The sequence below is a fragment of the Ceratotherium simum genome, chromosome 14 (assembly GCF_057802395.1).
Source record: "Ceratotherium simum simum isolate JZ-2026a chromosome 14, ASM5780239v1, whole genome shotgun sequence".
Classification (NCBI taxonomy): Eukaryota; Metazoa; Chordata; class Mammalia; order Perissodactyla; family Rhinocerotidae; genus Ceratotherium; species Ceratotherium simum.
The window spans coordinates 7245439-7270761 of record NC_141913.1 but is presented as its reverse complement, the minus strand read 5'-3'; the positions used below and the strand labels follow the sequence as shown (position 1 = coordinate 7270761).

The 25323-nt window shown below is 37.1% G+C and overlaps 1 protein-coding gene across 5 annotated transcripts in view; it reads right to left on the bottom strand.

Annotated features, from left to right (window-relative positions):
- SPIRE1 (spire type actin nucleation factor 1) overlaps positions 1-25323 on the bottom strand; it is a 250744-nt gene that overhangs the window by 169360 nt on the left and 56061 nt on the right. Inside the window, exon 1 of one of the 5 annotated variants that reach the window (XM_087438945.1) lies at positions 12933-12949. The exons of the other annotated variants lie outside the window; for them this stretch is intronic. The gene's annotated coding sequence lies outside the window, so the exon portion shown is untranslated. Of the gene's footprint in view, positions 1-12932; positions 12950-25323 lie in introns of those variants that run through there. 5 annotated transcript variants of the gene reach the window in all.

Below are 25323 nucleotides of genomic sequence, written 5' to 3'. Positions count from 1 at the left end.
AACTGATTTTTAACAAAAGTGCCAAAATAGTTCAATGGGGGAAGAATATCATTTCAACAAACGGTGCTGGAACAACTAGATATCTACATGGAAAAATAATAAACCCAGACCCCTATAACATATCATACACAAAAATTATTTTTAAATGGACCATATATCAAAATGTAAAAGCCAAATCTATTAAACTTCTAGCAAACAACACAGCAGAAAAATCTACATAACACTAGTAGTTTTTCATAGATTTTTAAGTATATTCTACATACATAATCATGCTGCCATTGAGATAGGCAAATATTTCTTATACAAGACACAAAAAGCACTAATCATTAAAAAATTGATAAATTAGATGTCATCAAAATTAAAACCTTTGCTCTTCAAAAAACAACAATAACAAAATTGGGCAAAAACATCTATAATACATATGTATACATATTTGACAAAAGACTTCAATCTAGAAGACATTTTTAAAATCTTAGAACTCAATAATAAGATAATCCAATTAAAAAATGGGCAAAAATCTGACCATAAACTTTACAAAAGAAGATATACAAATGGCCTATAAGCATGTGAATAAATGCTCTACACACCATTAGTCATTAGGGAAATGTACATTAAAACAATGAGATAACATTTTACATCCTCTAGAATGGCTAAAATTTAAGACTGACAATAACAAGCATTGGCGAAGATGTGGAAAAACTGGAACTCTCACACATTGCTGGTGTGAATACAAAACGATACAACCATATTGTAAAACAGTTCAGCAGTTATAAAAGTTAAACATAGATTTACCATATGACATATCAATTCCACTCCTACTTATTTAACCAACAGAAATGAAAATATATGTCCCCAAAAAGATTCATATATAAATGCCCACAGCACCTTTATCTGTAATAGCCAAAAACTGGAAACAACCCAATCAATCAACAGATGAATGAATGAATAAATTGCAATATATCTACACAGTGGACTACTATCCAGTAATAAAAAGGAGCATACTACTACTGCACTCAACAACAGAGAAAAATATCAAAAACATTCTGCTGAGCAAAACAGTAAACACAAAAGTGTATTCCATACTACATTTATGTGAAGTTGGGGCTGGGGGAGATTGACAGCAGAGGGAACTTTCTGGGGTGATGAAATGATTGAGATGGTGGTTACATAAGTGTACAAATTTGTTAAAACTCATCAAACTGGACATTCAAAACATCCGCATTTTGTTATATTTAAGTTACATCACAAAGTTGATTTTTAAAAAGAACTGAACAAAGTATTTCCACTGTGAAGAGAATACCGGACCGGTAGTCATGAGATGAGATCTGCCCACTATCTAATGTGTGACCTTGGGCTAGTCACTTAATATCCCTGGATCTAAGCCTCTTCAAGAGCAAGCTTAAAGAAAAACTACTAAACTTCCTTCAAATCCTGATATCTACAAGAGTAAGAAAACTGCAGAAATGGAATACTAAAGGAAAATACACAGGCTATAAATCCATAGGTGGAGTTTTGCTTATGGAAATGTCATGGTTGAAGAATCACAGAGGTTAACTGGACTTTTTTTTTCTATAAGTAGGCCTTTGAGTAAACTGCACATTAACAGGAGTAAATAAAAAATTACAGCAACAACAGCTGTCTCTGAAAACCCTAACGATCATAATGGGAACTTGCCTGGCTTGTGTTGTAGGAACATCCAATTTTGGAACTGGTTGCCAACTCAAAAAACAAAAAACTCAGACCCTAAGGAATTTTAGGAGAGAAAATAACAACACATATAAAAACACATAAAGGACAATCAAATCTGAACAAGGCTAAGAACAAGATAGGAATTTTCCACCACTGAGCAGGAAAAATTTACACACACACACACACAATGACTATTTATTTAAAAATGATTGGGGCTACTGCGGCCTAGTTAAGTTCGGCATGCTCTGCTTCGGCCGCCTGGGTTCAGTTCCTGGGTGCAGACCTAAAACACTCAGCAGCAGCCATGCTGTGGTGGCAATCCACATACAAAATAGAGGAAGACTGGCACAGATCTTACCTCAGGGCGAATCTTCCTCAGGGGAAAAAAAAAAAATGATTGGGACTATACATACAATGAAATATTATTCAGACTTAAAAAGGAATGAAATTCTGATATATGCCACAACATGGATGAACCTTAAAAACACTATGCTAAATGAAATAAACCAGACACAAACACATAAATATTATATGATTCCACTTGTATGAAATATCTAGAATAAGGGAAATTCATAGAGACAAAGTAGATTACAGGTCAGCAGGGAGGTAGGAGATTGGGGGAATGGTGGGGTAGGGGGGCTACTGCTTAATGAGTACAGAGTTTCTATTTGGGATGATGAAAAAGTTTTGGAAACAGTGGTGATATTTGCGCAACATTGTTATTGTAATTAATGTTATTGAATTGTACTCTTAAAAAGGTTAAAACCATTAAAATTTTATACTACGTATATTTTACTACAATAAAAATCATTGTGGCTGCTCAGTTTCTTAGGAAGTGCTATGACTCAGCAACATTCAGAAAGGCCCGATTCTTCTTATCTACAGAGGTTACTAAGGTTTCCAAAAAGAAATAAAGGAACCAATTTATCTCCACTTTTACGTCAGAACTAGAACCCCTTTAGAACCACAGTTCTACTTCAAGCTACCATTCCTTTTAGAGCCCTGAGCACAGGCTACAGTTTGCTTGAATCATTATGCCTTTGAAACCACTTGTCACCAGCATTTGACACAATTGGCCATGTCCTTTTCTTCTGAAAAATCTTCTCTTGATTTCACTCTCTTCTAATTTTCTTCCTATCTAAATTGATGACCTTGACAAGAGAAGTTTTGATAGAGTGGGTGTTGGTGAAAACATGAGAAGAGAAAATGGAGGCAATGGTACAGGATATAAATAGCTCTTTCTGGTTATTTCTGACATAATATCCTTGAATAGGTATTTCGTATAGATGCAGAAAGGTGGATTGGGTAGTGGGAGAATGTGAAAGTTCTCTTCAGGTTGCTTCTATTTTCTTGAGTGAAAAAAGCACAGTTGCAGCTGTGAGTGAGGAAGGAGAAGGGGGTGTTGAGGGATAAAGACAGAGAAAAGGTGTGAAACAGTTTCCCAGCCATCAAGAAATGTGGTCTCTTTAAAAACCCAAATTTTATCATGTCCCTCTCTTGATAAAACCCTTTACTCCTTTTTAAAAAATGAAGTACACTACATTAAACAATTTTCCCATAACTCCCGGTCACATGTAGAAATGCCTTCTTCAGTCAGAAACGAAGTGGCGGAGTTATACCTGTTTGATACGCACACAATCTCAGTCGAGCCCCAAGACTAAATGGTAGACCAGAGTGACTTCTACCGCTCTGGAAGTTACAGCAATATCTATCACAAATTAGTGTAACGACTGTGAGATATAATTTTATATCTATTTTACCCACAAACTCATTTTTAATTAGAAAGAACTAGGCAATAAGCACTGAGGACAGTATAAGTGGTACATCCACAGCTACATTACACGTGAGATGCTATAAATATTTGTCCATTACCAAATAAGAAATAAAGTAATGCAAGTGAAATCTATAATAACGATATTCATATCAATAATATTAAAATCTATACATTCTAGGCATCATGATTTTACTAGTAAAATAAGACTTATTTATGCTTATTTTCCAAAAGTATATGCTTGACTGCTTCATTCATATTACCTAGGAAGTGAAGTTCAATTAAAAATTAAACATATTGGGCTTGGCCTGGTGGCGCAAGCAGTTAAGTGCGCACGCTGTGCTGTGGCGGCCCGGGGTTTGCTGGTTCGGATCCCGGGCGCACACCGACGCACTGCTTGGCAAGCCATGCTGTGGTGGTGTCCCATATAATGTGGAGGAAGATGGGCACGGATGTTAGCCCAGGGCCAGTCTTCCTTGGCAAAAAAAGAGGAGGACTGGCAGATGTTAGCACAGGGCTGGTCTCCTCACAAAAAAAAAAAAAAAATTAAACATATTTATTTTTCCTTATAACATAGCAATTTCCTAAGCTCTTTATATGACTAATTTTATTAAAAACAAGATTATAAACAGAGTAATGGCCCAAATGACCACCAACCGATGAATGGATAAACAAATGTGGTATAGCCATACAACAGAATATTATTCAGCCACAAAAAAGGATGAAGTATTGACACATGCTACAACATGAATGAACCTTGCAAGCATTATACGAATTGAAAGAAGCCAGCCACAATAGGCCACATATTGTATGGTTCTATTTATATGAAATGTCCAGAACTGGCAAATGTATAGAGACAGAAAATAGATGACTGGTTGCTAAGGACAGGGACATTGGGGGAAATGAGGAATAACTGCTAATGGGTACAAGAATTCTTTTTAGGGTGAAGAAAATGATCTCAAATTGATTATAGTGATGACTGCACAACCTGTGAATATACTAAAAACCACTGAATTGTATACTTTAAATGGACAAATTTTATGCTATGATCTTTCTACTATACAAAGTTGCTTCTCACAAAGTTGCTCTTATAAACAATGATTATGAAAGCTGCCGGGACCTGTGAGATTCAGAATGTTAATGTAGTTGAAATATGTTGTCAAACAAACCTAGAATAAAAACCAAGACTAAAGGAATGATGTGGTATCATACACAGCAAGAACCAAAATCTAAGCACCATACTAGTACTCTAAAAAAAAAAAAAAAAAAGTATTTTTTAATACTGCAAAAGGAATACTAAGATAAGAAATTGAAAAAGCCTAAGAACCACTGCATGGTTTGTCTAAAATTATAGCTTAGAATACAGATATGATGACAGTGTCCATTTGAATCAATTAGTGGAAATAAAAATGGGCAGCAGGCTTTATTCTAAACTGTGGCATTGGCTAACAGAACTTTCTAGGGTGACGACATGGTCTATATCTGTGCTGCCTAATACTATATCTATTAGCCACACATGAAATGTAGCCAGTATGACCAAGAAAATAAAATTTTAATTTTATTTAATTTTAATTAATTTAAACTCAAAAAGACACACGAGGGTAGTGGCTACCATATTGGACAGTGCAGGTCTAGAGAAAGGAAGATAATGCATTCTAGTGAGTCTATGCACAGGTTACAGAGATAACAAAAAGAGGAGGGTATAATTACCAGAAAGGCCCAAAGCTTGAAAGTTGGGGCTCATTTTATAGCCCAGAGACCTGAGGGTAATAAAGATAGGTAGTGTCTAAAAGACACTGTTGAATGCTTAAAAATTTAACTAAAAATTTAACTATCTTATGTATGTTGCACAACAAAGGGACCAAAGTCTTGTTGTAAGCATCAGCTGATGTAGTTTATGTGAAAGCACTATATAAATGTAACATATTATACTTTTTATTATCAGGATAGACCTGGAGAAGACACAGAGCAAGGAAAATGGGGACATTTTTTGAGGGGAAAAACCTCACTTTTCTCATTTCCAGATAATTCTTCTGTTTATCCTCAAGGGTGGAGACTGTGTTCTACTAGGTTTCTGTCCTGCGCCAAGCACAATGCCTTGCAGGTACTCCATAAATGCCTGCTGACCTACTAAAGTAAAGAAACACTTTACCGAGTTTCCAAGCCAAGTAATGAAAGAAAAGAACTTGAGAATAACCCACAGGTGAGACTGGGAATTCCCAAGTATGGGGAACACATCCCATGTCATCAAAAGAGCACAAAATAATCATGACATTTAAGTTGACAATACTATATTAGTCATTTCCACAGAAAGTTCTCCAACTACTTATTTAAAATATTATTACTATAGTACTTTGAACTAAAGTAATTTTCATCTAAGTTGCTTAAAGCACTTGATTAGTAACCATTAATTAAGGTTCCATACTGTAAAAAGTACAATTTCCATTTTGAAAACACAAAAACCAAGGCACTGAAAGTTAAATAACCAAGATTAAAAGATGAAAATAAGAAAGTAAAAAGCCACACTTTTTTTACTCTATCCTAAGTAAATCTGAAAATATATTTCCACTAATATTATTTCTTTATATCTACTGAATCAAAATTCATTATGGGAGACTAATGTTCTAAATGCTTAGTTTCAGAATACAGACAAGAAACTTGACAAACTCCTTTTTCAATCATAGGCTTCATTAACAATGGTCTGTCACCATAAAAGGTTCACATTCCCAAGAAGTTTGCTCCTTGAAGGTAAATTAATTTCCTAACTCCACAGATAATTCAACTCAAAACAACATCATGGGTACAATACAGTAAACCAAAATCAAAATCAAGTCCTTTGTATCCCAGTCAATTTTATATATCACGAACCATGATAAATGTCAACTAAGGGAACCAGTATCTTAAAAAGAGGAAAAAGTCTAAGATGACCAGTCCAACCACTCATTCCACACTTTAATCCCCTTTGGCTGAATATTTCCAATGATTGATATTGTTGATGTAAAGGCACAAAGGCATGTTCAGCCAAACTGTCTCCTAGAGAGCACATGAAAAAGATGTAAGAAAGGTTAAAGAATTATTTGAGAAAAAAAGGAAAAATTTACCATTGCTCCTTTGGGGTTACCCAAACAGTGATGACCAGGTATCCTCCAGCTTAACTTAAAAAAAAAGAGAGCTAAAATTGTGGTATGTTTCCTTGCTTCAGGGGAATTGTGGACCCATCCCAACTGAGCAGATAAACAGATACCAGTGATCAGTGTTTTACTTCACAATTATTAACTATATCAAGAGTGTCACAAGTTGTCTCAAGGTAAAAAAGTCCATAAAACATCAGTCCAAATTATTCCAAATCTTGCTGATAATCACATTATCTGGGAGAATTTTTTACTTCCTAATGTATGTATCCAGGCTCCATATCAGACCTACCAAATCAAAATCTCCAGGGTATGGGGCCAGGTATCAGTATATTTTAAAGCTACCTAGATGATCCATTCATTGATTCATTCAAAAAACATTCACTGAGCATCTAGGTACCAGGTACCATGCCTGGTGATGAGGGTGCAGTGGTGAAGGAAAACAGACATGGTTTGGACCTACCCTTGTGGAACTTAGTACAGGGATGAGAGAGATATAATAAAGAGCCAGGTGGGGACGGTGGCAAACCGGAAAGTGCAGCTCCTAAAAGGGGGCAGCAGCTTTACTATTTCAGTTGAATGTTTTTATGTAGGAATGCGTAACTGATATTGCTATATGTGACTTTTCAAGAAAGCAAGGAAAAAAGGGAAAAAAAAATCTAAGACAAAATATGACAAACAACACAAAATAAGATGAAGTAAATGAGTTCAAATATATCAAAAATTACAATAAATGGAAACAGCTAAAACATGCCTATTAAAAGACAGACTGTCAGATGAGATTAGAAAAAGAGAGAAATAATCTAGCAACATATTGTTCACCTAAATACACCTAAATACAAATAAATACACCTAAAACGAAACAACACAGAAAAGTTTAAAATAAAAGGATGGAAACATACATGCCAGGAAAATACAAATGAGAAGAAAGCCAGGGTAACAATGCTCATATCCAAAAAAGAGAGAATTTAAGAAAAGCAATATTTGGGGCCGGCCCAGTGGTGCAAGCAGTTAAGTGCGCGTGCTCTGCTTCAGCGGTCCAGGGTTCGCGGGTTCGGATCCCAGGTGCGCACCAACACACCGCTTGTCACGCCATGCTGTGGTGGCGTCCCATATAAAGTAGAGGAAGATGGGCACGGATGTTAGCCCAGGGCCAATCTTCCTCAGCTAAAAGAGGAGGATTGCCATCACATGTTAGCTCAGGGCTGATCTTCCTCACAAAAAAAAAAAAAAGAGAGAAAGAAAAGCAAGATTCAAAATGGTAAAAAATTCAAAAAATAATAATTATGAACTTGCATGCACCAAACAATATAGGGCTCAAAATAGAACCTCAAATATTTTAGCTAAAACTAAAGCTGTCAGAATTACAAAGTGAAAATGATCAATTCTTAGTCACAATAGGAAATTTTAAAGCATCTCCTTCAGAAACTCATAAAACAAATAGACAAAAAAATTAGGATGAAGAATGTCTGAATACGATGAACAAGCCAAATGGAACACATACACACATACACATATACATGCTTACATGGGACACATGGAAAAGTAAAACATTTCACCTTTCTAAGAGTAAGCATAATTTTTAATTAGAAAAGCAAAAATTAGAGGAACTGAAAAACCAAGAAACTTCAAGAGATGAAGAGCAGAGAAATGAACAGCTAGGAATCCACCAGACATAAGGCTTTCAATGATGGCAATAATTTAGATGTCATAGCAAAATATTCAGATAATTCTGTCCTTTCCCGAAAGCTAGTCATTCCTTCCACACATATAAAAATAAGGGAGGGGCTGGCCCGGTGGCATAGTGGTTAAGTTCGTGTGCTCCGCTACGGCGGCCTGGGGTTTGCAGGTTTAGATCTCGGGTGCAGATCTACACACCACTCATCAAGCCATGCTGTGGCGGCATCCCATATACAAAATAGAGGAAGACTGGCACAGATGTTAGCTCAGGGACAATCTTCTTCAAGCAAAAAGAGGAAGATTGGCAACAGATGTTAGCTCAGGGCGAATCTTCCTCACCAAGATAAATAAATAAATAAATAAATAAGGAAAAGGCTAGAAAATTTAATGAAACATTTACAAAAAATAAATTATAATAAAAAACTGGAAATAATGTGATGTCTGTCCATAAGGGGAAAAGCAATGTCATGTTTTCATTAAAAAGGCTATCTCTGAAGTCAGCTGCCTGGCTTCACATCCTGGATCCATTACCTATGTGTTGCACAATCTTGGGAAAGTAGCCTCACATATCTCTATGCTTGTTAGCTCATCTATAAAATGGGGATAATAATTGTACCTACTTCATAAGGTTCTTGTGAAGATTAAATGAGGTAATAATATATGTAAAGAGCTTAGAACAATGCCTAGCACATTGTCAGCTTTCAAAACTGTTAGCATGGCATTAAACACAAGAGGCAGCTCTGTGTATACCAATATGTAAAAAGATGTCCAACACGCATTATGGTTTTAAAAAAGTAGCTGCATGAAAACATTTATATACAAAATGAATATGTATATAATAAACATATATGTCTGTGTATACATACAAATTTATCTAGAAGAATACACAAATTGTTAAGTTACCTCTGGCGAGCTGGGCAAACATTTTGTTTCCGTATTGCATGAATTTTTTGTCAGAGCCTATACTACTTTTATAAATTTTAAATTACAAAAACATAAAAATCATTTTTCATAACCCATTTATTTTGCCACCATAATCCCAAAACATTAAGCCCCATAGAGTAAACTGTTATTCACACAAATAATTTGGCTTGATCCATCTCTACATTCATTCCCCTGCCCATAAAACAATGGTTCTCAAACCAAGCTCCGAGGTTACCTTGGTATTTTACAGGCTAGAATGAGCATCAGGCCACCAAGATCCAAAAATAATAGCTTTTCCCAAATCACAGAAATACTTGAATTAATAAAGACAATTCCCTCAAATCTATCTGCTACACTTTTGCTACTGGCAGATGATGAAACAAATTAATGACAGGCAAATTTAAAATAACACTTATTTACAAGGAGTTGATTAGGCTTAATTCTATAACTTTTTCATGGATGTGTATGCTTATAGTGATTTTATATTATATAGATACAATAAAGTCATTCTCTGCTAGTAAAATTGTTTCTAGTTTATAAGACAATTTATCATGCATTCCTTAACAAGCATAGTGGGTCTACCCCTTGAATAAATTTGATAATCACTGCTCTGGGTTTACCTATGAAGACCCAGCAGGAAAACTATAAGGTAGATATGGTGAGAAAATGCATATTTTGTTTAACTGTCCTTTAAAAAATATTTCATGACTCTAGACCCTTAAAGAAAGCAAATACTATCTGAAGGAGTCTATTATTAGAAATGACAGCTAACAATTACTAAGCATGAACTACGTGTCAGGGACTATACCAAGCACTTCACATGTACAATATCATAAAATCCTCATAATAATTCTATCAAGTAGGCATTATTCTTATGCTATTTCTTTCTGATTAAGAAAGTGAAGCACAAAGAGGTTAAGAAATGAGCTCAAAGTCACATAGCCAATGAACAGGCAGAGCCATTAAAAAGTAGGTGGCACCTAAGTCTGTGGAGGCCACGGAGTAGTAAGTATCATATACAAAATAAGATTCTGAGAGATGGTGTGACAAAATGAAAAGAGTGCTGGATTGGATACAAGCAGACCTAAATCTGGATTCCAATTCTCTCACTTAGTAGCTTTGAGACTCTCTCTGGCTTCAACTGCCTGGTCTGTAAAATAAGGCAATGCTAGCTAAAGTGGTCCTAATGTAATTTCAAACTCTAAAATAAAATTGCTAAATATATATCTTAGTACTGATAAGGCAGCCAAAGCAACTGAATAAAAATAAAGTCTAGATAACAGGCCCAGGAAAGTGTTCTAAAAGAACCTTCTATCAGAGTGGTTCTCAATTTCTGATACAGAGAACAGCTGATTCACTGGGGTGCCTGTTAAAAGTCCCAAGCCCTTCCCAGGCGGCCAAATTAGATCCTGTAGGGGGAGGATCTGGGACTCCACGTTTTAACAACTCCTTAAGTGACTGGTATGCACTCTGCATTTGAGAACTACCACTCGTAACAGGAACTTGGAGTTGGTGTCCACTGACTTAGGTATTAGGGAGAATCCAGCTCAGTGTAAACAATCTATTCTACCCCTTATGCTTATTTTTTTTGTGCGTGAGGAAGATCAGCCCTGAACTAACATCCATGCCAATCCTCCTCTTTTTGCTGAGGAAGACTGGCCCTAAGCTAACATCCGTGCCAATCTTCCTCCACTCTATGTGGGACGCCACCATAGCACGGCCTGACAAGCGGTGAGTTGGTGCGTGCCCGGGATCAGAACCCAGGCCGCCAGCAGCAGAGTGCACGCGCTCAACCACTACGCCACGGGGCCAGCCCCCCACTTATGCTTTTTGAAGTTAAGAATTCTTTAAAATTGCTTAATTTAAAAAAAATAACAGCTTTCTTAAGATATAATCACATACCATACAATTCACCCATTTAAAATGCACAATCCAATGGTTTTTAGTATATTCACAGAGTTATATAATCATGACCACAATCAATTTTAGAACATTTTCATCAGCTCAAAAGAAACCCTATCCTCTCCCCTGCTAGTAGACAACCATTCATCTACTTCCTGTCTCTACAGATTTACCTATTTTGGACATTTCATAGAAATGGAATCATACAATATGTGATCCTTTGTGACTGGCTTCTATCACTTAGCATGTCTCAGTACATGCTCCATCCATGTTGTAGCATGTATCAGTACTTCGTTTCTTTTTACTGCCAAATAATATTACATTGTATAGATGTACCACATTTTATTCATCCATTCATCAGCTGATGGATATTTAGTTGTTTCTAAAATTGCCTAATTTTAATAGAGAAAAAAGGAGATTACATAAAAAATTTTTGCATTAAGATTTTTCCTGATAAATATATCAACATACTCAATCTGTTCACTATAGTAAATCTTACTCCAATGTAAAAAATGTACTACTTACAGTTAATAACTTACTTTCACAAGTTATTTATTGATATTAAAACAAATAGGCTACCAAAATGTGAATATGATTATTATCACATGTTTAATAGAGGACGTTTTTATTTCTAAACCAAATCCTGTTTCTTTCAAAACCAGTTGTTAAATTCTGATTCTGCCACCAGAGGTTATGGCCTCTGTACTGGAAAATGACTGACTTCACTTTCCAGTCCACACCTGCTCTCCTTGTTTCACTTTGTTTATCCTCCATGGACTTGCTCCAGTCTACGTCACAGACCTCACTTCTTTCTACTCCCTTTCTTACTTGTCTAACGCTGACCTACTAATTGTCCTTACAGGCAAATCTGTCAGCTTGTGGAAGCACTTCTATTCAAAACTCCGGAAAACTACACTGATTGCCCTAAGTCTTTTTTTTTTTTAAACTTAGAGTTCTTTTACTAAGCTTTCAATTTAAAACTTTATCCCTGCTTCAATTTAAATTTCTTTTCCCACTTTAGATCAAGTCAAAAGTTTTCTTCTAATAGTTGACAAGTTTCAAGGCACAAACATCTTTTCCACTGGACTAAGTGTGGTTGGGGCCACATCTGTTTTGGTCACTACTGTATTCTCAGCACGCAGCAGAGAGCATGGGTAGTTATTCATACATTATTCATATTCTCTTTGAAAGAGTGAATATAAGAAATGCAGCTTAAAGTAGATTTTTATAACAGCTAACATCTATTGAGCTTATTTATATGTGCAAGGGCCTGAGCTAAATATTTTCATACATTATCTTGTTTAATTCTCATCACAGTACTATTAACTAGGTATTATGCATATTAACCCCTCTTAATTCTACAGATGAAGAAACTGAGATTAAGTACAGTGATTAGAGGTTAAGTAAGCAACAGAGCCAGAACTCAAACCCAGATCTGCCCCAAAGCCTGGGAACTTACCACTGTATAGCTCTATTCATACCGAGTCAAAGGCAGCAGAACTAAAGCTGGGAACAGTAAGTGAAGAAGGAGGGACCCTCGTGACCACAGACCACACTACTCGGGTACCAAGGGAGGAGGTCCGCAGGCAGCCTACCCCTCTGAGGTTTCCGGTAGATAAGGCAGGCTACTCCTTCTGTGACTTTTCTTCAAACACACACAAAGACAAGACAGACAAGGCATAAAAATTTCCACAATACCTAAAATGTTTCCCTCAGCCCCAGGTCCTACCAAAGTTGCTCTTATGTAAAACTAGCTCATTCTGAGTGGTTCACACCTCATCATTTCTGAAGCAAAAAGTTTCTGTGCTAAATAGAAAAAAACAAAAAAGCACAACCTGAGAAGAGTCAGGGCAAGGACAGCCGCTAATAGCCCAGTGCTGGTTCCTTCTGGTTCTAATCCAGTCACAGCCACCACCTCAACACTCATTTTTATCTATGACAAAACAGGGAAGAAGGCAACAATGTTTTTTAAGGATTAAATTACCTTTTGCTACATAGAGAGTACTTTAATGCAACAATGATATTAAGTTAGCAAAATAAGTACTTTCCCATTGTCTGTTCAAGTACAATTTATCTTCATAAAGCAAAATTATACTGAGAGAGAATAGAGATCCGCAATTTTTAAAGGCTTAAATACATAGTAAATGTACTTTCAGGACTAGTTGGGATATGAGAATATTTTAATCCTGCCTCTACATCTTTGCTTTGTAGCAACTGAAATGTCATTCTAAAAGGTTATCTCCTAATTTCTGAACAGGTTATGTTCCCAAGTTCCCTTTCAATGCAGTCTGAAAACTAGAAATTAATTTCTCCCATGGAAGAACAGTTATCCAATGTTCCAGTATTAGGCCACAATAGACTATTTAAATTGAAAATACAGTGCAAAAGTTTTCTGAGCCTCAAAGCCACCCTATAACCCTCTGAGCCCTGAGCGAGGAGAAGGGCAGCATCAGCACCCACGTGGAGGTCTCAAGAGCTCACTGTGAAAAGCAGCAGCGAGTAAAGAAAGGTGTGAGGACTCCCCAAGGAAGCCATTCTCAACATGGCAGGCAGGAGCGCTGCAGCTTCCTGGGCCAGACAGGGCAGAAGGGCGCTCTTTCTTGAGTTGAGGACCTCCTAGCTGCATATGTTACTGTCTGTAGTTCGTGAAATGGGTTATACAACTCTCATGATTTCTTTAGCCTTACCATAAACTCACTGGGGAGAACTTAGCCAAAATAACATCTATAAACAATATATAACCATTTATTATCACCTTTATTTTTACAGATGGGAAAAGAGAGACTCTGCAAATTAAGTTATTTGCCACATGTCACAAAGCCAGTGAGAAAGCAGTAAACCAAACAGACAAAAAACCCTGCCCACCAATGCTGACATTCTAGAATAGGGAGACAGACAATAAACAAGATTAATAAATAAATTACAGTATATTATAAGGTGCTACGTGCTATGGAGAAAAATAAAGTGTGAAGTGCTGGGGTGGTGGTGGTAGCAACACGCAATTTTAAATAGGACAGTCAGTGTAGACCTTATCCCAGATGGTTACCCAGGAGCAACTGGAAGGAGGTGAAAGGGTGGGTGCGTGAATACATGGGGAGAGAGTTCCAGGCAGAAAGAACAGCATCTCAAAGGCCCTGAAGAGAGAGTGTGCCTGGAATGCTCTGTCAACAGCAAGGTGGCCAGTGTGTCTGAAGAAAAGTGAATAAGACAGAGAGTATGAAGTGAGAAGTAACAGAGCACTAGATCACATGGGACTGCGTCACCAACTGTAAGGACTGTGATTTTTACACTAAGGGAGATGGGGAACCACTGAAGGTTGTAAGTAGAGGAGTCACAATATGACTTATGACTAAAAATGAATGCTTCTGGCTCTTGACTGAGAATAGACTCTAGTGGAGTAAGGGCAGTAGGAAGGAGTGCTGGCAAGAAGTGGGCAGTTTCCAGTTACGATCCAAAAGAAAAACTGAAAGCATCTGCCAATAGATTGATGGTTAAGTTTTAGGAATCAAAGATGATTCCAAAGTTTCTGTCTTAATCAGATATGGAAGACTTTAGGAATAGCAGGTTTGTGGGGGTGGAGAGGATCAGGAATTCAGTCTTAGGCAGATTAAGTTTCAGATGCCCATTAGATATCTCAGAGGACCAGTAAATTGGTAGGCAATTTCAGGGGAGCAATGCAGCTTGCAGATATCAAGTTGTAAGGCATCAGCACAGAGATGGTATTTAAAACAATGAGGCCAGATGAGATCACTGTCCTAGATTCAAGAGGTTAAGTATAGAGAAAAGAATTCACCAGGATCTTCCTTTTTCTGAGATAATGAAGAATTGTCAGCAGTTTGAAGTTATTTACTGAAGATTCATTTGAAGAGCTCTTTAAATGTGTAAGACTAATAATCTGTTAAACCAACATAATATAATCACATTTTAGACAAATGAATAATCCCATTTTTCATTCATACATTTCTTCTTTCAAGAGCAAGATTCTTTCTGTATGTCTGATCAGAAAAATCAGAAGATCATTTCTAAAAGTGAGTTTACAGATCATCTAATCCAATCCCTTGGTTTTACAGAAAGGAAGATGAAGGTGAAGACAGGTTAAACGACCTGCCTGAATTCATACAACCAATCACTGGCAGACCACAATACTGCTCTGCAGATTCCAAACCCAAATTCCCTTCCTTCCACTCTATCATTATGGCTTTTTCTGATGGAGGAGTTCCAGCTAGTCTTCTTGCAAAGCCGTGGTTCCCAGCCTGTATCTATCTTCACAGACTTGATCATCATCCACTCTCACCACAGATGGCAATAACTGCTGATTTACAGAGAGGGTAAAGTGGCTGAAAACATCCTCAGGGGACTCTGCCACAGAAGGAAATAAGACATAAGATGCCTTGCCTGAAAGAGTTTATAGTCTAGTGGGAGACACACTTCAGAAAGCATGCAATTAAAATACAACAGATTGAACGCTTCTAGGAGTAAGTACAAAATGCCACCTACGAAGCACATTGGAGGGGCAACTAATCCAGTCTGGGGAAACTTCCAAGAAGAAGGAATGGCTAAGCTTAGGTTTGAAAAATGTGTATTACCTGGGCAAAGTGGGAAGTGTGTTGTGAGCAGAAGGAACACTATTGCAAATGTCAGGAAGTGAAAGAGAAGATGAAGCTTTCAAAGCCTTAAAAGTAAATCAATAATAACAAAGTAAAGAATAGGAAGGGAAAAGGGATGAAGCCAGAGAGGTGTGCATGACCAAACTCACTCTGTTGAATGAATAAATAAATAGCCTAAATATTGAGCAATGAGGGCTTGGTTAAATAAATTATAGTATATCCATACAATAAAATACCATGCAACCATAAAAAATGATGCTTAAATATATTTGATAACATGGAAAGTGTTCATTAAAACAAATATCTATCAGGCATCTATTATTGCACTGAGCTAATTAGGTGATAAAATTGGGTTACAAACCAGTATGTTTACATGTGACATAACTCTTCATGAAAAACATACACACGTCCATAGGAAAAAATAAGACTACAAAATGCTAACAGCTATTATTGCTGGGGAATGGGGTTGCAGGTGATTTTTCTTTTTCTTTCTTTGCTTATCTTTATTCCCTAACTTTCTCTCCTTATTACAAAAGTTACTATAAACAATCCAAAGTTGTAGATTAGAATCTCTTCCATAGGGCCAAGGGTGGTTAAAGAAAGCTACATATGTTACTCGTCCATCACAGGGTCTGGCAAATGGCAGACCTCAAGAGTTGTGTGTGTTTTTTAAACACTCATCTGACTAACCTTTATTGAGTGCCTGCTTTGTACCAGCCACCAAAATATGGATACACAGATTAATGAGGCACAGCCCTTGCCCTGAAAGGACTCAAAGTCAAGTGGAGTAAACGGACATGCAAGTAGAAAGTACGACATGGCAAGGGAAATGTTAATAGAGATATTAAAAAGTACTATGGAAGTACTGAGGACAGAGACTTGCGTGGAAATGTGAGAAATGTGTGACAAGTGCACCACTTCAGGCATTGTAGAAGCTGCTTTTTAATATCTGCCTCACATATTCCAGTGAGTTACATTTATCCCACATCACCTTGACCTACTTGCCACAAGAAGAAAAGGGGAGGGGAATTGCGGGACCCTGCACCAACTATACAAACTGGGCTCACAGTGCAGTACTGATGTACTAAACCTGCTTTACAAGGAGCCAGTTGTAGGAACTACACAATGACCTGCCCAAGAGATATATCATCAGATGTTCCCCTCCTGTTCTTTAGCACTCTGGGCTGTCAAGGGCAGACATGCAGTCGGGCTGGACTGTATACGAACAGGGAGCTTTCTAGTAAAGCCAAATAGCTAGAAAAGAGGAATTACTCATCTTTTAGAGAAAGAAAACAGAAATGAAGGGCAAAATAAAGGCCAGGAAAGAAGGTTCGAGTCTGCTCTTATTTCATCTGCCAAATAAACCCAAATAATAACTTTCCCTCTGCTTTCTTCTTTAAAATTAATCACCAACTATTGAAAAAGGTGCTTTAATTTCCTATACTTATTTTGACCTTTTCATTTCACAGACATTTCATTTTTCTCATTCACCATACTATTTCTAATTTTCTTTTAAATACAGTAGGAACAATCAAATATAAAATATCAATCTGGCCACTTTGAGATTTAAGCCTTTATTACACAGAAACTTAAGAAAAAATATTTTCCCTATGAAGTTAAAAGAGAAATAGGAAATATCTTGACAGTGTAAATCACATAAGCAATTGTAATTTGAGTTATTACCCATGTCAGATATTCACTGTGAAATTTCCTTAGAGAAATCCATGGCTCGTATAAAATCTATATACTGTAACGACTGTGGCACTGGACCTAATTTAAAAACACTGTTTTGTTCACACATGGCTAATCTTAATATTTAAAATGACTGTGTCAACTCACAAAATATACAGCTGGGAGATATGATTTTTGTCATTTACTTTATAACAATTTATCACATGTTCCTTAAGAACAGCAATGTAGATATGAGAATCTAATATCACAGCCACAGCAATGTACTGCCCTGTTAACCCTCTATGTTTCCTCCTCCACTTGTAAGAATGAGCACCCACTCAAAAGCCTGCTCCCATCCTCACCATCCTATTACTTTATTCCAGCCAATAACAGCTCTTGACAAGAGCCTTCCTGTCTTCCTTTGCTCCTTTATATAACCAGAGTACCCCAATTTCATCATCTCTTATCTCAAAACCTCTATTCATCATTTCATTTTTGCACCTTTTCTCTAGTCAGTCTTTCTGCCTCACACACACACACACACACACACACACACACACACACACACACAGAGTTACTCTCAACCATCTGGCTTATTTACAACTCCCAAGTTAAAAGAGAGCCTACTCGTTGTGGCCATTCCCTCTTTTCTGGACCTGGGAATTGGAGCAAGCCTGAAGGAGAACTAAAGAAGCTGACAGGTCTGAAATCCCAGTGAATCAGGCATCACCACAGATAAGAGAAGCCTGTAGTGGGAGAAGGGCTAATTGGGTACTGCTTTAACCCCTATAGATAGACGTTGAAGACTCACCCAAACAGGTATGAGCCAGAACAGCTTTCCTATAAGAACCTGTCCCAAAAATGAAGGGAAAACTGTATTGCTGTCTCTGCGCCTGGCACTTCTGAACATTTGCCAAATGAAGGGTTTCATCTCAGGGCCTCCATAATAATTCAACTGCTTAAAGGAATGTTTGGCATGAAGAAAGAGAAACTCGGCATAGTAATAATTTGCTGAGAATTAAATGCTAACAACCTTAACACTGGCTTCTCTTGCACTAAGAGTGTTCAAAAAGCAGAATAGATATGGTCTCCACTATTTTTTTTAGATCTATCCACCTGCCTGAAACAGGTGCTTAATTTCTTTATCCACTTTCTAGAGGGCATAATTAAATATGCAGGCTGGAGGAAGAAGAGAAGAGTGCACTCAAATGGCACAGATGACCACACGACTGCATAGCTCAATGTGTAGGTGCCTTCCCTGCCTCCAGCTCACCGCCGCCATCTGCTCATATCCGGTATGAGACTGAACAACACTAGAGTGGAGATGTGGGTGAGGAGCTAGCCAGGACTGCACTGGCCAGCAGGGCATGTGCAGAGGCGGCAGAGATTTCACATACTTTGGATTTTTACATGAAAGGCTAGCTTGAGTCACCAAACGAAAGGGGTTATTATCTTTGACATATAAAAATTTTGAAATATATGGTATAAAATAAGAAAACAAAGTAATATCTACATCATTTGCTTCTAACATATTTTTCTTATATTCATTTGGTATAATTAATATCTTCCTAAATATACACTTTTTTAAACTAAATTAGAATTGTACCTCAATAAAATACCTCAAACCTAAAATTCCTTTCAAATTATGTTGGAAGCAATAATTCTTCAAGAATTCTCCCCAAATTCCTGGTTCTTTATTAAAAGCAATCTTTTGAATTCTGCCTAAGATCTCCTTTAGGGAGCATATAAAATTCAAATTACATTTTAAGGACCATACATAAAAAAAAGTATACTTCTATCACCACCTGCTTTCAGGCTGTATGTCCCAACATCTCTTTAACGTAAATCATTGTTTAATGGTGTCTGTTTTTTTTTTAATAACAATGAAACTTCATCAAGCCAAATTAACTATGTATTTAACAATAGTTTAAATGATAGAATAAGTTTTTAAATGCAATTATTACATAATTTTATCAATAAAATCAGTTTTAATGAAAAATATATAGTTTTAAATTATCATAATTTATCTATGTTAATAAATAAACTAAAGTAAGGTTAGTACTTTAAGATCAACAGAGCAATAACAAAAATAAGCCCATAAATTAGGCTTAGTATATATAAAGATATAGTAGATAACAAACTTTCCATTCCAAATCAGTGAAGAAAAATAGAAGAACCATGAGTTAACGTCTTGGAAAACAACAAAATAATATCCTTCACATTGAACCATCCCCAAATTTTCAGGTAAAGACTTAAACATAAAGGCATACCTCAGAAATAGTGCACGTTCAGTTCAGACCACCACAATAAAGTGCATCACATGAATTTTTTGGTTTCCCAGTGCATACAAAAGTTATGTCTACACTATACTGTAGTCTATTAAGTGTGCAATAGCATTATGTCTAAAAAAGCAATGTACATACCTTAATTTAAAAATAATTTATTGCTAAAAAACGCAGACCATCATCTGAGCCTTTAGCGAGTCATAATCTTTTTGCGGTGGAGGGTCTTGCCTTAATGTTGATGGCTGCTGACTGATCAGGGTGGTGGTTGCTGACGGTTGTGGTGGCTGTGGCAACTGCTTAAAATAAGACAACAATGAAGTTTGCTGCATCGATTGACTCTTCCCTTCACAAACAATTTCTCTGTAGCATGAGATGCTTTTTTGATAGCATTTTACCCACAGTAGAACTTCTTTCAAAATTGGAGTCAATCCTCTCAAACCCTGCTGCTGCTTTATCAACTAAGTTTTTGTAATATTCTAAATCCTTTCTTGTCATTTCAACAATCTTCATAGCATCTTCACCAGGAGTAGATTCCATCTCAAGAAACTACTTTTTTTGCTCATCCATAAGAAGCAACTTCTCATCTGTTCAAGTTTTATCATGAGATTGCAGCCATTCAGTCACATCTTCAGGGTTCACTTCTAATTCTGGTTCTCTAGTTCCACCACATCTACAGTTACTTCCTCCACTAATGTCATGAACCTCTCAAAGTCACCCAAGAGAGTTGGAATCAGGGGCCGGCCCTGTGGCACAGCAGTTAAGAGCGCGCACTTCACTTCGGTGGCCCAGGGTTCGCAGGTTCGGATCACGGGCACGCACCAACGTACCGCTTGTCAAGCCATGCTGTGGCGGCGTACCATATAAAGTAGAGGAAGATGCGCACAGATGTCAGCCCAGGGCCAATCTTCCTCAGTAAAAAAGGAGAGGATTGGCATTGGATGCTGGCCAAGGGCTGATCTTCCTCACACACACACACAAAAAAAAGAGTTGGAATCAATTTCTTCCAAACTCCTGTTAATGTTGATATCTTGACCTCTTCTCATGAATCACAAATGTTGTTAATCGCATCTAGAATGGTGAATCCTTTCCAGAATGTTTTCAATTTACTTTGCTCAGATCCATCAGAGGAATCACTATCTATGGTAGTTATAGCCTTACGAAATATATTTCTTAAATAATAAGACATGAAAGTCAAAATTACTCCTTGATCCATGGGCTGCAGAATGGATGTTACATCAGCAGGGATGAATACAACATTAATCTCATTACACATCTCCATAGAGCTCTTGGGTGACCAGGTGCATTGTCAATGAGCAGTAAAATTTTGAAAAGAATCTTTTTTTGTGAGCAATAGGTCTCAACGATGGGCTTAAAATATTCAGTAAATTATGCTGGAAACAGATGTGCTGTCATCCAGGCTTTGTTGTTCTGTTTACAGAGCACAGGCAAAGTGGATTTAGCATAATTCTTAATGGTCCTACGATTTCTGGAATGGTAAATGAGCACTGGCTTCAACTTACAGTCATCATCTGCATTAGCCCCTACCAAGAGAGTCAGCCTGTCCTTTGAAGCTTTGAAACCTCATTGACTTCGGCTCCCTAGCTACAAAAGTCCTAGATGGCACCTTCAACCAACCTCTCTTAGCTTCACACTGGCTTCTGCAGCTTCCTCACCTCTCTCAGCCTTCACAGAATTGAAGAGAGTTAGGGCCGTGCTCTGGATTAGGTTTCAACTTAAGGGAATGTTGTGGCTGGTTTGATCTTCTATCCAGACCACTAAAACTTCCTCCATATCAGCAATAAGGCTGTTTCACTTTCATATCATTCGTGTGTTCACTGGAGTAGCACTTTTAATTTCCTTCAAGAACTTTTCCTTTGTATTCACAACTTGGCTAACTGTTTGGCACCAGAGGCCTAGCTTTCAGCCTACCTTGGCTTTCGAAATGCCTTCCTCACTAAGCTTAATCATTTCTAACTTTTGATTTAAAGTGAGAAACATTCAAGTCTTCCTTTCACTTGAACACTTAGAGGCCATTGAAATGCCCTAATTTCAATATTATTATGTCTCAGGGAATAGGGAGGCCAGAGGAGAGGGAGAGAGATGGGGGAACAGCTGGTTGGTGGAGCAGTCAGAACACACACAACATTTATCAATTAAATTCGCCTCTTATATGGGCACGGATTGTAGCTCCCCAAAACAATTACAATAATAACATCAAAGATCACTGACCACAGGTAATCATAACAAATAATAAAAAAGTTTGAAATATTGTGAGAATTACCAAAATGTGAGACAGAGACAGGAAGTGAGCAAATGCTATTAGAAAAATGGCACTGATAGACTTGCTCAATGCAGGGTTGCCATAAATCTTCAATTTGTAAAAAATGCAGTATCTATGAAGCGCAATAAAATGAGGTATGCTTGTATTTATTTTTTAAAAGACTAGGAAAAAATGTGAAAATTTATCTGCCAGGAGTATAGGAAAGACCTCTCTTATGTTTAAGAGCAAAGAAAGGATCCACTTTTTTAATTCTGTAGGACAAAAATTACCATATAGAATGTAAAAACTTCAAGAAACTGATTACAAACATTGTTAACAAGCAACAAAACAAAGAGATAAGACTTATCATAAATAACGGGCTCTTAACTAACATGAAGATAAATATCACAACAGAAAAACAAGCAAAGGACATGAATGGATAACTAACCAAAAAAATACAAATAACCAAAACTATGATTTTTGTTGTTGTTGTTAAAAGGTTCAATCACACTACCAGAGAAGTACATATTTTTAATGTCATTTTTTGCCTACCCATTTAGAAAAATACCTTTAAATGTTGATACTCAATATCACTGAATGTTCAGGAAAGTGAACATTCTTTCACATCATTGGTAGGATCATAAATTGGCATAATCTCTTGGGTGGACAATGGGGAAATATGTCAAGTCTAAAAAATGTGTATACCCTTTGGTCTAGCTATTCCTCTTCTCTGAATATTTCCTTATGATAAATTCCTAGATGTAAGATTTAATCTGTTTACCCAAGAATTATTTACACAGTCATGTGTCGCATGACGACAAGGATACATTCTGAGGAAGGCATCATTAGGTGATTTCATCACTATGCGAACATCATAGAGTGTACTCACACAAACCAAGATGGTGCAGCCTACTACACATATAGGCTATAATGGTACTAACCTTATGAGACAGACCACCGTCGTATACGTGGCCCATCATTGACTGAAACATCAGTCTGCAGTGCGTGACTGTAACATAAAAAAACTGGAATCCTACTGTTCTACTCTATAGGACCAGTTAAATGTACAGCCTTACAACTTAATACTATATAATTACCGTATTACCAAATATTTAATGAAATGCAAAATATTCACAATGAATTATGTGAGAAAGCCAGTTCCAAAGCAACATGTATAATTTCATGCATGTGTAATGCATTTTACACATACACACACGCCACTGGAAGAATATACACTGTAATCTTATAGCCCTTATCAGGGATTGGTTCAGGAACAGGCAAGCCATAGTATGCAAGTTGATTAAAGACAAAGAAAGGTTTGCTGGGAGGACTTCTGGGAATGACTGTCTCTTCAAGTGGATAAATCTGGGTAAAAGATAAACAGGATTTCTTTAGACTATTTGAGACTTTTCTTTAAGTTTAAAATCATATCAAAATGAAAACTTCCAAAAAACTTAAACTGACTTAAATGCCAAAGACATTTATTGGCTCAATAAGAAAGTACGCAGACGTGATTGTTACTGGCAACCATCTACAACCTCAAGAGGAACCAGCTTTAGGATGAAGCTCACACTGTGGGCTATAGAGTGGAAAGACAGAAAGAACCTGGGTATTTCATAAGATTGTTGAGCTGCTAAATAAAGCCAACCCTGAAGCCCACCCCTTTGGACTTACAGCTTTTATGCCAATAAACATCCTTGTCATTTAAGTCAGTTTAAGTTTTTTGGAATTTTTCATCTCAATATAATTTTAAACTTACAGAAAAGTCTCAAAAATAGTCCTAAGATTTCCTGTATATCTTTTAACCAAATTTATCAATAGTTAATATTTTGCCCCATTTGCTTTATGTTCTCACATTCTCTCTCTCTCTCATACACACACACACACACACACACACACATTATCTTTCTAAACCATTTGAGAGTAAGTTGCATACATCACGCCCATCTCCTCTCCAAATATTGTAGTGTTTATTTCCTAAAAAGGACATGTCTTAGATGATGACCACAGCACAATTATCAAAATCAGAAAATTTAACATTGATACAATCTAATCCACAGTCTATACTCAAATTTCACCGTCTCCAAAATACGTCCTTTATAGCTATTTTTCCTAACCCAGGATCACCCATTACATTTGTTGACATGTCTCTTTAGTCTCCTTTAATATAGAATGGTTCCTTGGCCTTGTCTTTCATGACAATGACACTTTTGAAGGATACAGGCCAAGTTTCTCGTCTGTCTCATGTTTCCCTGGTTTCTGCACACTTGGCAGGAATACCTCAGAAGTGGTACTGTTTCCCTTTCAGTGGAACAGGAGGCACATGATGTTGGTTTGTCCCAATACTGGTGATGTTAACTTTGATCACTGTGGCCAACAGACTCTGAAGTGCCCCCGTGATCCCTTCCTCCTGATGTTCATGCCCTGTGCGTTCTCCCTTGAGCGTGGGTGGGACCTGTGACTTGTTTCTAACCAAGAGAAGACAGCAAAGGTGACAGGATGTTCATGATTACAAGTATGTGATTATGTTACATACGATGTAGCTTCCATCTTGCTGGAGTCTCCTCTCCCTTGCTGGCTGTGAGGAAGCAAGTGGCCATGTTGGGAAACCGACATGGCGAGGAACTGCAGACAGCCTTTAGGAGCTGAGGGCATCCTTCAGCAAATGGCCAGCAAAAAAATTAACCTGTCAGTCCAACACGCACACGAGCAGTAAGTGGACCTTCCCCAGTAGAGCCTCCAGACAACCTAGCCGTGACTGACACCTGGATTATAGTCTTACCGGACCCTGAGTAGAGGACCCAGCAAAGCCATGCCCAGACTTCTGACTCACAGAAACTGTGAGATAATAAATGTGTGATTCTTTTAAGCTGCTAAATTTGTGGTAATAATTTTTCTGGACATTGTTACACAGCAACAGAAAATGAATACAGTCAGGTGGTTCTGCCAGATTACTCTAGTGTACTCTCTTTCCCTTTGAAATCAATACGTAATTTATGGGTAACTCCACTGAAATTATGTCATCATCATAGCCCTCATCAAACTTTCATTGGCTAGTTTTAATAACCACTGATGATTCTCACCTAAACCAATTATTACTATGATGTTTGGAAAATGATGATGTTCTACCCATAATTCCTTCTACATTTATTAGTTGGCAATCTAGTGTAAAGAAAGACTTTCCTTTCTCTCCCATTTATTTATTCATATATTTATTTATATATCAAATATACTCATGGATTATTTTATTCCATAACAGATTTAATTCACTGTCATTATTTATTCTGATGCTTCCCGAATATTCTCAGATTTGCCCAGTGTGAGCTTCTTCAAGCTAACTTCTGAGTCCTTTTGACAAATCCCACAACTTTTTTTAAACCGCCTTAGAGAGGTATAATTTACT